Below are 14,585 nucleotides of genomic sequence, written 5' to 3'. Positions count from 1 at the left end.
AGGGGCGGCGTGCGCGTCCGCGGGACGAGCGCAGCGACGCGGCCGGCTGCCCCCGGCCCAGCGCGCTCGCTTTGAAAAGGAAAGGCGCCCGCGCGAAACCTGGGAGAGCGGCTCTCGGGCCGCGCTCAGCACCCACAACTGTCGTCCGGTTTTGTGCGGGATTTCATGTGTGTCTCCTTTCCCTTTAAAATGCAATTTTAGCGGGCTGTGACAATGTTATTAAAAACAGAGGCAAATTCAAAGGTTCATTATTTCATCAAAGCTTGAGACATTTTTTCAAAGACTGGATGAAACAAATTTATGTTTTTTTTGTTTTTGTTTTTTTAAGAGAAGGAAAACCATCAGCAGGAATTTTCCTTTGACATTGAAATGAATTTATAATGGTCAAAAAAACATGTTTCAATGAGATTTACACAATGAAAAGAAAGTGCAGATGGTGCAGGGACTTAAGGATTCGTTTCTATGGTGTCTGGCAATATTTCAAGCACCCTGGGTGCGATTCTACCTGTTAATTAGATCCACTGAGCATTGAAGACACATGAGGCTTTCACATCCATCCTTAATGCCATAGGCTCATCGTTAGGAGAAGTAGCGAAGGTCCTAGTGCCACTCTTCAAAACAGTAATGAACTAAGTGCAAATGGATACTAAAAATGCTAATATATACCTTTAACTCTTTTCAGGAGTGAGCAACATCAAAGGTAGCCCTGGACCGACAGACATACTATCTGCTTGCCTGGGGAGCAAGCTTCCTTGTATTTGTTTGGGAAAGAAGGGGAGGAGAGAGGGGAGCTATGGCAAAAATACCTTCTCTGTGGGTAGCATACTTTTTAGACAGAGACTTCCATTAAAAATAATGAGTATTTACAAAGGTACAGATCCTCTGTATAACTCTATCATCCTTCATATTGCAAATAAAACCAGAATACAGCATTTCTTAAACAAGGGTATCCACTGTCTGACAGTTTACAAGATAATGGTTCAGAAACTTAAAAGGATATTTCAAATAATGATGAAGAGGCAGATAAAGGGTTCCTTCCCCTTTCTTCCTTTCTTGAGCGTTTTTGCATCTTTACACGGCCTGTAACCACTCAGGATTAATAGGAATCTTGCCTGAGTAAAGACTGAAGGATTTGAGCCAGAGAACTAAAAAATTGTCAGCATTTACCTAGCATAACTTTAGCAAAGTAATTTGAATCAATCCAGATTTAAAGTAGTGTAACTATAAAGATCTGCAAAAGAATGGCATGGACATTCCCAGAAAATTCAGTAGTATAAACACACAGCCTGGATTATGTGAACCAAATTTTCCTCCCCTTCATGATGTTGTAAATGCAGACTAGTTCTAGTTATTAGCCTGGATGTATTTTAACTCAAGAGTTTTCACAGATCAGTGGTTAGTTGTTGCTGTTGTGGAAGCCTCTGAGACAACTCCAACACAAGGCAAATGACCGTTTAAATCACAGATTTAATTAAGGAACTAGCTATGACATATATGCCAGTAATCATACATAGTAAAATATGGATAGTTGTCTTGACTTATATTTAGTAGACAGATAAAAATGGCACAGAACAGAGAGTTAGGTGTAGTGGTCAGAATAACAGGGCATTGAGAAAAGCCAAAAACCTAGTTCCTGAATGCTACAGATTTTGGGACCCACATGTTCAACTGAAATGCACAGGAAGATCTGTAGGGTAAAGCAGCACCCAAAACCGGGTGATGCAAGCCTCAATGTCCACACAATTTCCAAGAAACTCTGCATGAGGAAAAAGTCAGAGGAGTAAATACTTTGGCCTCAAGGCCTACAGTAACATTGATGTCAGCTACTATAAAAGTCAGCGTTGGTCTACGTGTCAGATGTTACAGCCACAGCTGGTCCCTTCACATTGTGGTGGATGACAGCCAGGTAACCTTNGGCCAAATCTCTCTGTATACCTTTGTGGCATCATTGGTTTTCTCTGCATTCAGAGCAAGTCTGAATTTATACAGAAAAACTAACTTCAGGTGTGCTCTACATGCAAAATAACAGACTCCAGAATAGCATAGCACGATTCAGGACAATCTATTAGAAACTCAGTCTTGAGTTTAAGAAAAAAGGGAGATTTTCAAGATGGAAAACGATTCATTCCCTGGAAGAGAAGGAGATAAAGATTACCTGGAAAGGATAGCATGAATGAAAAACTAAGTCCCACTGCCAAGAGTGTCAAGGAAAGCAATGAGGAAGGAAGGTTAGCGGGTGTTTTGTGAGCTTAATTTGTTATTTACAGGCAGTTGCTGAGTTTGCTTGATATTAAGATTCAGTCTAGCAGCCAATTACAGAGATTGGGACGTAATTTGAAAGTGTCACTAAGGCACAACACATGGAAGAAACGACCCTCCTGTAGTATCAAGAAAACCTTTCTACACACAATGCATTAATTTCAAGCTGGGCTGAGACTCTTTATTTTAATTTTGTCCCTGTTTTAAAATGCTTACTGCCAGTCAAGAATTAGCCACACTGAGCTCTGAACTCTGCTATTTTTTTTTTTCAATTGAGCCAGTCAATGGGGAGCTTTTCACTAACATGCTTTCCTAATTGTAAAACCCAAGGCTGCTGCAGCATAGTGATTCTGTGCTGCCTTGACCCACAGCTCTTATCATGCATATAGCTCCCCATTGCTTCTGAAGGATGAGATTTATTGACATATGATGAACGGTAAATCGAGTTTTTCAAGAGTTTGCACTTGATAGCTTGGATCTCAATTTATCTCAGATTGCATCACTGAGCATTTTCCTTGTTAGAGTCTTTTCAGCCCAACACTGAGAAAAATGCTTTAGTTAAAAGAGATATATTTACACTTTCATAGTAACATTAAGATCAAACAAAATTGTGTTTGAAAATTCCAGAGTACATTCAGAACATTTACATCTAAGGGATCAGTAGAAATTGGGTTATAGCACATTACAAAGGCCAGCACTCCTGAACACTTTCAAATTCTGTTGACTTCCATAGGAATAGGGAACATTCAATACATTGCAAGACAACTTAATCTTTCAAAAGACTAGGGTTGGGCCTCAGGTGCCAACTCATTTGCAATCAGTGAAGCTTTAAACTTGTGTCCCTTGGGCAGTGTGTGAAAATAGAAGAGGATTCCCTTTTGCTACAAGGCTAGAGACCTTTTCTCCCAGAGGAGGATATGCCTCTGGAAGATGTTGGTACAAAACCATTACGCAACCAACTACAGCAGACCAGAGGAACGACAGAAGCACAACGTGGAGTCCCATGAGTAGAGTTTATTACAGCTACACCTTTCCTCAGAGCTAAGTTCTCAATGAACAATGAACAATTAACCTTGCTGTCGATTAAGCATTAGATGATGATAGCAGAGAGTACTGAGACACGCTCTGCAGAAGGCATCCTGCCTCAGGGGCCTCCAAGTCTGCAACTAGTCTAGGTTACTCACTTCCCATATTTGAACTTATGTAGAGCCTTATATTGAAAACAGTGCCCTTCTCCCTAGGCTGCAGTACACTGGGAGTAGTGGATGGCGCCTGTAGAGATTTTTACATAAATATCTTTAACAAGAGAAAATCAACTATGATTTAGAGCTTTTGAGACTGTAGGGGGATGAATAGACAAGCAGATTACAGAGATCCAAAAATATTATAAATATTTTTTAGTTACAACTAAAAGTTAGTTACAACTAACTAGTTACAACTTTTTACTAATGTCACAGTGGATTTTCACTAGTGTGACTTGGGTTTGTAGAAGGAAGGAACTGAGTTGCATTCACATTGTTCAAAAGCATTTTTTCCTTGAAAATTACAAGGAAACATGAAAATTCAAGTGTAATACACTACTATCATGTATTCACACTATTTAATCAGATGAATCATAATTCCCAATGGCAACAAATGCCATTTAAAAGCATGGAAAATCTCATTTGAATGCTTTTAAAGTACAGGTTTCAATGTCAGCATTACAGTGGCTCCTACCAGAGTGGCTAACATTATAAGATTACCATGACGTGTGAACAGACTGCAGTCTATAATATGCTGACAGTCTTCTAACCTGTTAGTCTTAATTTCTACTTAGGCCACAAAAGGAACTTTGGCTGGGGCTAATCAGACTTCATCTCAGCTTGACACATTTAAAAAAGCAATAATCATTTAAAGTGATTGAAACCTTATTAAAAGAAAAAAAAAGAAATTTGTGGTTTGGTGGTTCTTCAGCTCTATCTTTCAAAATTGGATTAAATGGAATGTGATGGCCAAGATGTTTAAATGCTTTAAAACAATGCAAGGAATACAATATTCTGATATGAAGTTTAGAAACGACCATTTAATAATTATACTCTTTTGCAGTACCTTAGCAACTATATTATCAACAGATTTTGGTGTTCTGATGCTTTGAAAAAAATGTCAGTATATTATCTGGAAATTGCTAAATTTTTTCTTGACTTTGAGCTCCTCCAGGAGGATTTATACATTTTAAGTAAGCAACTGTTTTAGGAAGCACTTCAAACCTCAAGTGTATTATATCATTCCCAGAAGGTGCTCATCTCTGCCCATTGACTATATAGGGACTCCAGAGTACTTGGGCTACTAGCTCAAGTCATCACGTAGGTGTGATGAAACCCCTTCTTTTTGTGTTTTGCACAAACAAGTGAGTGTCTGTAACTGGACTAATGATATTTATCACACTGGTATGCTATGAAGATTAATTAACTAGTGTTTATGAACCCTTCAAAGATTTATATACTGTCATGACAGTGCTGAATAGTCCTTTAACAAGATCTAGTGTAATCTTCACATTTTATCAGCCATTTCATAAGTACATGTAAATGCCAATAAACTTGTGGGTACAAAGAGGACAAAGATAATATATTGAAGACCACTGGTAAATTGTTTTTTGTTCAAAACCATATACACTATAGTCAAATGCAAAGTAATGTCAGGGTATAAGGCCACCACTTCTGAATGGGAAATCATCCTGGAAAGCAGTGACTCTGAAAGGGATCCTAAGCCATTCTGTACCAGTAACTCATCACGAGCTTCCAATGTGGTGCCCTGCTAAAGAAGTTGATGTAATCCTGAGATATTTGTTTTTTTCTGTATTTAGTGCTATTAAAACTAACTGTGGAATTACTTAAAATACAGAAAAAATGTCATATAGAAAAAGAAATAGCAAGAACCATGTGTTCAGTGTATCAGAAAGAATACTGGGAGATAACGATTATAAAGTATGCATGTATCTCCACTGGGAAAAATCACTGGGTATAAATGTGCTTTTTTAATCCTATAGAAAGTCATAAGAAGAACCAGTAAGCTAAAGCCAGATAAATGAAAAAAGCATAAATATTAACAATGAGTACTAGCCACCACTGGCCCAACCAGGGAAAGAATATGCTAGATTCTTCACTTTGGATGTTAGATTCCTATTCTGAAAGTTTTATTTTAGCTATTACAAAAACATGCCTTCAGTAAGGGGTAATCAAGTGAAATGTAAGGGTCAATGCCATAGAGGAGGTCAGGCTAGATGAACTAATTTTTTCTTTGGCCTTAAAATATATTCACTTGTTTTATCGTTAACCTAGAAAAATAATGATTTTATCTAAATTAGTGTTTCCTGTTCCACATTCACACTACTGCAAAGCTGCAGTTATCTGTGAATAATGTGTGGTTTCAACTACCTGCTGTGCTGTCACATGCATATGAAAAGGTGTGAAACTGTACTGTTTCTTACAACCTCATCTCAGGATAATTTAAATATCATTAGATTTTAACTTCTGATATACTCTTTAAAAATTCTGTTAAAAAAACAGTGAGAATCTGTAATGAAACCCTTGCCCCATAAAAGACAAAACCAAAATGCTGGGGCAGTATTTCATCACTGATTTTCTAAGCATACAGGTTAGACACTTAGTGTAAAACAGGAAAGATTCACTGCAATTAATGGGTCATTGTTAGCTTACACAAGCTAGAGAATTCATTCCCAAATGTTCAGCTAAATATTTAAAATAAAAATGCAGTTATTTGATTGTACATGGCCATATACATTTGAACAAGTAAATGCCAAGTTAAATACATAACATTTTGTGGATATATACAAATCCAAAAGATACAAGAAATTATCAGTAGTTACTTGTGCAAGTACAGTTTCAAAAACAGATCTATAAAAATCACAGACTCTGGTAAAACAAAAGACTGAATATTTAAGCTTATTTATTTGTACTCAAACATTAGAACTCTCCTACACAAAGACAGAAGAGAATTACATTTTCTAAATTAAAGTAACCTATTTAATTCTATAATAATGACATACATTTCTCATTATCTGTCAAACAGCAAATCCTGGCACTGCTCACATTAATAGTCATGGCTACAGAACTAAACTGAATTTCTGAACAACTCAATTATCTCTCATCTGTGTTGAACTCTGCATCGTTGTCTCATTCTAACCTGAATGAAAACATATAAATCAACCTTTCATTTCAGATTCTTCTCTGCTGTTAAAATGCCATTGATCTTGTTATTAAGGGCCAAATCCTTGTTCCCAGCAAGTAATCCATTAGGATTATTTCCATAGATAAATGGAATGATATTTCAGACAAATATATGTCAGTGCATTTCTTCTCAGATTCCAAAAGATTTTAACAGCAACTCTGTCGTTAGTGTGTCAGAGAAATGGTAATGTCCATCTCCCTAAATCAGTCAATTTTAATGACAACAAGAATAAAAATGTAAGCCAAGGTATTGGTTTAGAAATACAAATACAAAGTCCTCCTAGAACTTTACATCTTTACATTTCCCCCTTTTTAAAAGATAAATTATTCACTCTTCTTTAATATATAGGCATAATATGTGTTTTCCTGTTTAACAAACAGTTCATAATTCACAGCCTAACCAGGGTATTTTGGGATGGCTAGACAAGGGCTAACTTCTGCACTTAGGAAGACATAAATTGACCTTGCACTGTAAGACAGAGCTCTGTAGTTGTGCTTGCCAACTCCACCTTTCACGTTCAGTTCAAGATCCTGCAGCTGACACTGGGCTATGATCCCAGGCACTGGTGGTGGGCTCCTCTGTTTCCAGGCACAGAAGCCAATATTGCACAAAAAAAACAAGAGGATTTTGTCCCCCTGCGGCACTGCACGGGTCTTTTAAGTACCCGTTGCTGCAAGAAGGGGACTGGGGAAACCTCTATGAGTGGCTGGTACTGCTGCTCCCTCTGCCATATGGCTTAGGGTCCTTCCATTTCTCTGTCATGAATGATGAAGCTGTTTTCACAATTTAATGATGCAACAAGGGATTTGGATGGGACTTTGGGTTGATAAAAGGGGGCCTCAGATGTGTGACAAAAATTAATAAGGTATCCAAGCCCTTATTATACTAGATTAGATGGCGGGAGGTCAGCTTTTACATATTAATGCTTCATGAAGGGCTTATAATAGGATTTAGTTTGAAGGGCAGACAGACATGTTGCCTCCTCCCTTGTACACACATGAATGAAAATAACCTGTTTTATCACATTTTTAAAAAGACAAACAAAGATGCTATGGTATGGCTTCTGGCCACAGATTATTATTAAAAATGATCAGTTTTAAGTGATTCACTCTCAGGAAGTACCTTCAACCTATGACTGGCACCTGGGAATAATTGTTCCTCTCTAATGTCAAAGGTAGCTGATTCTAGCTGTTTTGCTGGGCAGCTGAGTTCATCAGCCACTCTAATATTCACAGCATAATCCCAGCTTTGTTAGTCCTATGCCATTTTATGCAATTTAAAGGCCTGATTCAGAAAAACACTACATCATGTCTATCAGTTAGGAAGCTATAAACTGTCAGGGTGGCCATTTCAGATGAAAACGTCTACTGTAGAGTGGTCAATAGGATCAGTGGGAAATTAGCCTATACTAGAGAACAGTAAGAATAATGAAACAATGTCACAAAATAGCTAAGTAGTATCTCCCCACACTGGGTTCACTTGCATTTGAATAAGCAAAGAGAAATAGAAAAGGTCCCAAGAAGAATTATCAGGATAATTACAAAGCAGAAAGACAACTATAGTAAGATAAATATTATCAGAATTATTTAGGTTAGAAAGGGGATGAACAAGTGACATGATAGGTAAATACTTAATAAACATGAATATAGGTCATGTAAATAGTCAAAATGAATGGCTATACACAGTTCATAATCAAGGAGGTAACCATTGATGCATGGGGAAACAGCTGGAAAAATGCAAACGATCATCACAGTATATTACTGAGGCAAAATAATCCTTTCAGAAGCCAGTAAGAACATTTGTTTACATTTACATAAATTGGAAGCAAGAAAACCATCATTAATGATATTAAATTTATTGCTTCCAAATGGACCTCATGCAATAATGTTACAGGCTAAAACACAATTTTCTCTTACTGAGAAGCCCCTGTATCAGTACCAGCAGAGTAGTACAAGACCACAAAAGGTAGACTTTTGGGACTATTTGGATATAGGATGACTGTGATCCTCAGGGTACTAAATACAGACAGCTACATTCACTCTCATGGAGTTTTTTCAGGACTAGATATACCAAACTGAGAACACGACCCGCTTGTTCAAATATAACTAACAGGACCAGGATTAGGTCTTAAATCAGGACTTATTTTTGCATTCCATCTTCCACTGACCTAAATCCTCTAAAATCAGTATCCATAGAAAATTTGCTACATTCTACACAAAATGACACCAGACTTGCTTTCAGACCAAGCCTACAAAGAAACATATTATTTATCTAGATTATATCATCCAGGTATGTCTACACTGCCAAATGACTTTGCTCCCAACTCTCTGCCAGGTCCTCATCCTCCATACTGCATAAATGATACCTCATAACCAGGGTCCTTTTTGGAGGGAAAAAACTAGTCCCCTCTGAACCGCCCCCCCCCACCTAAGTTCCTGGCATCAGGCAAGATGGTACTAGGGTTATGTTCTCAGCTACATAGTTATGTAGCATTATTTTACTAGGCTTTGTCTCCTTCATCAGCCCTATGTGTTTTGATACCTCACTCCAATACAATATGCACACTTGATTTCATGCTACAGAAATGCCCTTTATGCTGGTTGCACAACACTGATGACAGAACCAGTGTGCTCTGAAGGAATCTATGTTTAATCTGAGCAGTCTAGATACAGTCATCTGTAACACCTGGGCTTTATGTCAGAAAACACTCCATAGAGCCGTACAGGTATAGCCTTTGAGTCCAGCAATTATCCTCCAAACCAGCTCCACAGAATATTTTAAAGTTAAAAACACCACTGATTTATTTCTAACTGTATTATATGCCTCTAAGTCAACAGTTATGAATCATAGTCTAAGATCTGCAACTCAGTAAGGTAATTTGAACGAGATGCTCTTGGTTTGAAACATGATCTAGCAGATTACATATTTAAAGAGCAAGCCATCCCAAAGCTAATGAGCTAGAAAGAATGAGTCAGAGCTTTATCTAGGCATATGTGGTAATAATGAGTTGTAAAATGAAACCACAGGTTTGAAAGATTCCCCAGCTGAATTCAAACTGGAGAGGCAGAGGGGGCTAGGAGGGTGATCAAATGAATGGAGAAGAGGGGAGATGAGATGAAGAAGGCCTAGCTTGCTTAGTGAAGCAAAAGGGGCAGAATAGGATTGCTATTATGGGTAAATTGCAGAGATTAAAACTGTGAAAAATGACAGCATGGGTACAAGGTATCTACTGGCTGTTGGAAGTAACAAGCTGGAAGGGCCTCCAAAATAAATAGGACAAATGCTAACTACTTCTGAGATGTAACCTGATCTGATTATGAAAGGATTAGGTAATGTAGTTGCTGTTAAGAGCAGGAGAGTTGCTGGTAATGACCCAGGAATCTTTTCCATTCAGCATGGATTGCCATGATGCTGTCATCCAGCAGTGCCAAAGTACTTCATAAACCATACACTGACATATCAAAAATGGGTCTGTGAACAGTCAATGGAAGGCATGACTTGAGAGCTATTTAGGGTCTTGGTTTGATCTGTATGAGCCAGTGGCATTGGTGGGGGTCAGAGCAGCAAAAGGCTGAAGGGACTTTGTGTTACTATTACACATTAGCTTTACTTCTGCATGGGATTTCACTTGGTGCTTCATCCAGACTATTCAAGTAACATCAAGATCTTTTCTACTAAAAGTTTTGGAATATTTTGGGATTTGTCTGTCTTAAAAGCTGGCAGATCAAACCTCAGGTCCTCAAAAAGTTCATGTTCTGTATTAAAGTCTTCGAAGAGCCTCATCTTACCTTATATGGGTAGACATACACTTAGTGAGAAAGGAAATGTTAACTGGCAGCTACAAAACTGGAATTTCTATATTTTCAGTCACTCCACAGTTCACAGAGAAACCGAATTTACAAAGGATGATCACAAATTGGCACTGCTATGACAAGAAGGATTTTGGAAAAAGTCTGCATGACTATAGACATTCCAGATAACTCTTGTCCTGGCTTCTCCTTAGACATAGTCTTTTACTTGAAAAATTAAGCATTGAATCCAGCATTCAGTCTTGCAGTTCCTCTCAGTTAGGAGATTCTTTGGGTTGCGTAAAAAAAAAAGCATAATCAGTTCTGTTGTGTGTTCTTGGCCGTTTGCAGGAGGAGCTGTGTCAAAGATGAATGATAGTAGGTACAGTCTGAACAAAAGATAACAAATTGTAGTAATCTTGAGCTGACAGGATAGTCTAAGGAGTCACTCTCAGTGAAACATGCTCAGCAGCCCAGCTTCTGCTCTGGGATTCTCCCAAACATAGTTTCAGGAAAACCTAAGGATGATTAGACCTAGTTTATTTTTATATATGTTTTATAAAATACATATTTGTTCTTTAATGTATTTCATGCATCTTCTGTAAGGAAGAGGAATGGCAATAATGGATGTCAGCCTAATCAGCTCACCAACTTGAATCCAAACATATTTCTATTTTTTCAGGACAGCATCTTCATCTTATCTTTAGACTAGTTTGGGGAAACTCATGTTTTCACTCCTATTTGGTTTCCACCCTTACTTAATGTAGGAATTTCTGTCTAAGGCTAGAAAAAATATTTTATCTTTGTTTACAGCCTAATATTGGATTGCTGGTTCAGTTTGTATGCAGCGCTTCCTATACACAAGAATTGTGCTCAGTTACCATCAGCTTAGCTGAGGTAGGACTGTGAGAAAAAAAAAAAGTGAAAACATTCATATCAGTGAAGAGTCATTAAGTATTTTCGCTTCCCACATTCATACTAACTTGTCCACAAGGACAACTGAAGAAAGGCATTGACCTGTGAATGCCTGTGCAAACAAGTATTCACAGGGTGGCAAAAACAACTAATTGAATGGTTAAAAAAAGTTTAGACATCTCATTAAAAGACAGAAGGCAATATTTTAAATAAAATGTTCAGTACAAATACTTTACTCAAGGAAAATAAAGTCCTTTATAATATGATTAGTATTACTGCAAAATCATCAAGTACAGTAATTGTACAGGCCAGAAATGAATGTAGGTTATATTTCCCACAGGTTCACAGTCAGAGTAAAACTCCCTATAATATTTTGATTTAATTTATTGTAGTAGTGTGAAATGCTGTGTTTCTTCCTCATGATTCCCCAGGAAATTAAAATAATCAAACTTGCCTATTCAATAGATAGGTCTTTTAAGTGAAATGATGATTGGTGGCTTTTTGAAGGCTAAAAATATTCAGTTAGTCCTGAATGAATTTCCTATCAAGGCCAGTGAAAACTTTTTTAGATTATCATGAAGAGTGAACTGAAACCTTCTATGACCACATAGCTTTTAACGGAATTCCATGAAAAATATTTAGAATCTTGTTTTGTAGTCCTCAGTGACCAATACTTACTACTTTTTAATTATTTTGGATTTTAATGAAATGTCATTCATACTTCATTTATAAAGCATACATTTAAGCACCTTAAACCTAAAGAATTTTCCCTTTGAAATAAATATCTAAAAATTCTATTTTGAACATACTGAGTTACTCTTCTGATTTTTTTTATATAGGACAAACTTTAGTTAAGGTCAGACATATTATTTGGTTTTCATAATAGTTTCTTTTTCATGAAATTTGATCACTTTATTCAGAGAATAAAGAGACACAGTTAATCATAGCATTTGTCAATCATATTAAAGAATGACATCAATAGAAATACACTGGCTTCTAACAGCTGAGGAACTGACTCTTATCCATACACACATGAAAGAAGATTTAGCTTTCTGGAGTCACTGCAGCAATTTTCACTCCCATTTCTTGGGGTAAAAGGATGCTGCCATCCTGGACTCCTTATCTTCAGATATCATATGCATAACCCAGTATGCCACCCCTCTGGCATTCAGCATTTGACATGCCTCTGTACTCCCTTTTTGAGCTAGCACTTCTTCCAGCCAAGTAGCAATATTGATAATGCACTTCTGTGCAGAATGCTCATGCATTGCCCAAGCAATTGCTTGGGAAAAGGCAGCTGATAATAGTGGAGCCATGCAGATGCAGAGATTAGAAATCCAGAGATGAAAATAAATGTATTTCTTTTTCTTCAGTTTTTCCCCAAACAGAAAAATGAGCCAATTGGATTGAAACCCCAAAAGATTAATTTCTCCTGCAACTTCATTCCATTCTAAGCCTTTTTCCTGAACTGTCAGAGATTTCCTTCCGCTGTTCCCATCCCAAACGTCTCTTAGTCAAATATGATTTTGCTATTATTACTACTTGTAGTACAGGCGGACTAAGTCACAGCTCGTGACCTTCACATAATGCCAATGTCAGTAAAACACTGAAGAACAGTGTTAGGTTCTCTCTTCAGGGACTGAGTCTACTGAGTCTATAAATAGAAGCAGATAAGCAAGGCATAATTCTTTGTTTCAAGGCTTCTTCTGCTCATTTCTGAGGGCCAGGACTTTTTTCCTTCCTTGACATACTACCTTTATTTGTATTCATTTATTTTCTTCTACATATGGTTATTTTCTTCTCTATATGTTACACTAATTGCTGATTGAGGTCAGAAAGGAATTTTCCCTTAAGTCTAGGGACTGCTGAAGACATATCAGGTCATTTTAATCTCCTCTTAGTGTCAGGGCTGAGAATGATGGCAATGCCCTTGGCCTCTCCTGCTCTTGCTCTGTGGTATATTCTAGTTTCCTTGGAGTTTACCTTCAACCTGCTAAAGCTCTTAAATTTGTCACATGGCATTAAGATGCATTTTATGGGTTTTGGAGTGTGACCAACATGAAATATACCTTCCTGGATAGCTTTAAAGAACAATTCAACTGCACAACTACATGGCATTCCTCAGCTGGGCTTAATCTTATTTTTTGGGCTTGGTACAGTGAACCCAAGAGGCAGCATACAGCAGAACTTGGCTCACTCTATAATATAGAGACCTGAACTCCACTGATATTTGTGCTCGAGGTATGAAGCAGCTTTAAGTGGATGTATCCAATATGGGGCAAACCTAGACGTAAGTGAATAGTTCAACAGGAAGGTGCTATCTGTTCATGATGACCTCAGAACATCAGGAGGACACACAGATAGATATATAAAAAATGCAGTGCAGTGTGGGATAGGAACAAACAGTCCTTAAAGGCTGAAAGGCTTGTTTTAAACAGATGAACCATGTTTGTCCCAAAATGAACTGAATATATTTTTAATTGCAATAAATATAACTGTGGAACCTAACATACTGTCAATTTGCTAAGGAAATAAAAGGATCTTCAAGAAAAATATGGTTTTAACATACACACAGTTTATCAGTTCTTTTCATCAGATTTATGCAGATGAATATCTGAGTAAATATTAAAATGGAGGAAAATATTTCTAGAGCTACTGCAGCTGTGCTTTCTAACACATGCTTGGGCTTAATTCTATATCTAAACAAATGAGCAAATGAGCATAGTTTGAGAAGCAGAACAAACTCACAATACTCTTAGGAAGAATTTAGCATTTGTGGAGGAGAAATAACTGTAACAAGAAAAAAAAGAGCACTAAAGAGAAAGTCTTATGATAAAATTCATAAATCAGTGATCTGCTTATGCATGGATGTGCACTGAGAGATGCAAAGGAAATGCAGGAAGATGTATTTACTCTGAAGTGAGAGTTATAAAGGAAACTAGCTCACCAAAATAGCAATGCATTAAAATGATGGTACTGTTTTTAATCTGCATTCAAGAAAAAGGATAAAAAAGCCATTTCTGACAAGAATCATAATTTAGCTTTACTGTATTCTACCCTTAAGTCCATATACATTTGGAATAAAAATCATAACGGATCTGATTTTGAAAAGGTTGGTCCAATAAAACATAGCTCTCAGAAGGAACTGACTTATAAGTGACATGCAAGGGACACTGTGGAATTATTTCATCATCTATTCCTTAATGTAACTAAATATTTATTCCTACTTGCATGTCTAAATACAGGCAAAATTTTCATTTGCAAGATGTGTGCCTGCAATCATTCTTTAAACTACATTTTCCTTTCTCTTCTAGAAGGGACAGTCTCAAGAAAACAGCTTCTCTTTGGTGAACATGAGAACAAAGGCTATTCTGGGAAACACAACTTTCAACTGTG

The 14,585-nt window shown here is 37.2% G+C and overlaps 1 protein-coding gene across 1 annotated transcript in view; it reads left to right on the top strand.

Moving 5' to 3' along the window:
- SLC17A6 (solute carrier family 17 member 6) overlaps positions 1-14,585 on the top strand; it is a 33,577-nt gene that overhangs the window by 4,716 nt on the left and 14,276 nt on the right. The gene's annotated exons all lie outside the window — the stretch shown is intronic.

The sequence above is a fragment of the Apteryx rowi genome, unplaced genomic scaffold (assembly GCF_003343035.1).
Source record: "Apteryx rowi isolate R43461 unplaced genomic scaffold, aptRow1 scaffold_296, whole genome shotgun sequence".
Classification (NCBI taxonomy): Eukaryota; Metazoa; Chordata; class Aves; order Apterygiformes; family Apterygidae; genus Apteryx; species Apteryx rowi.
This window is presented reverse-complemented; position numbering and strand designations above follow the sequence as displayed.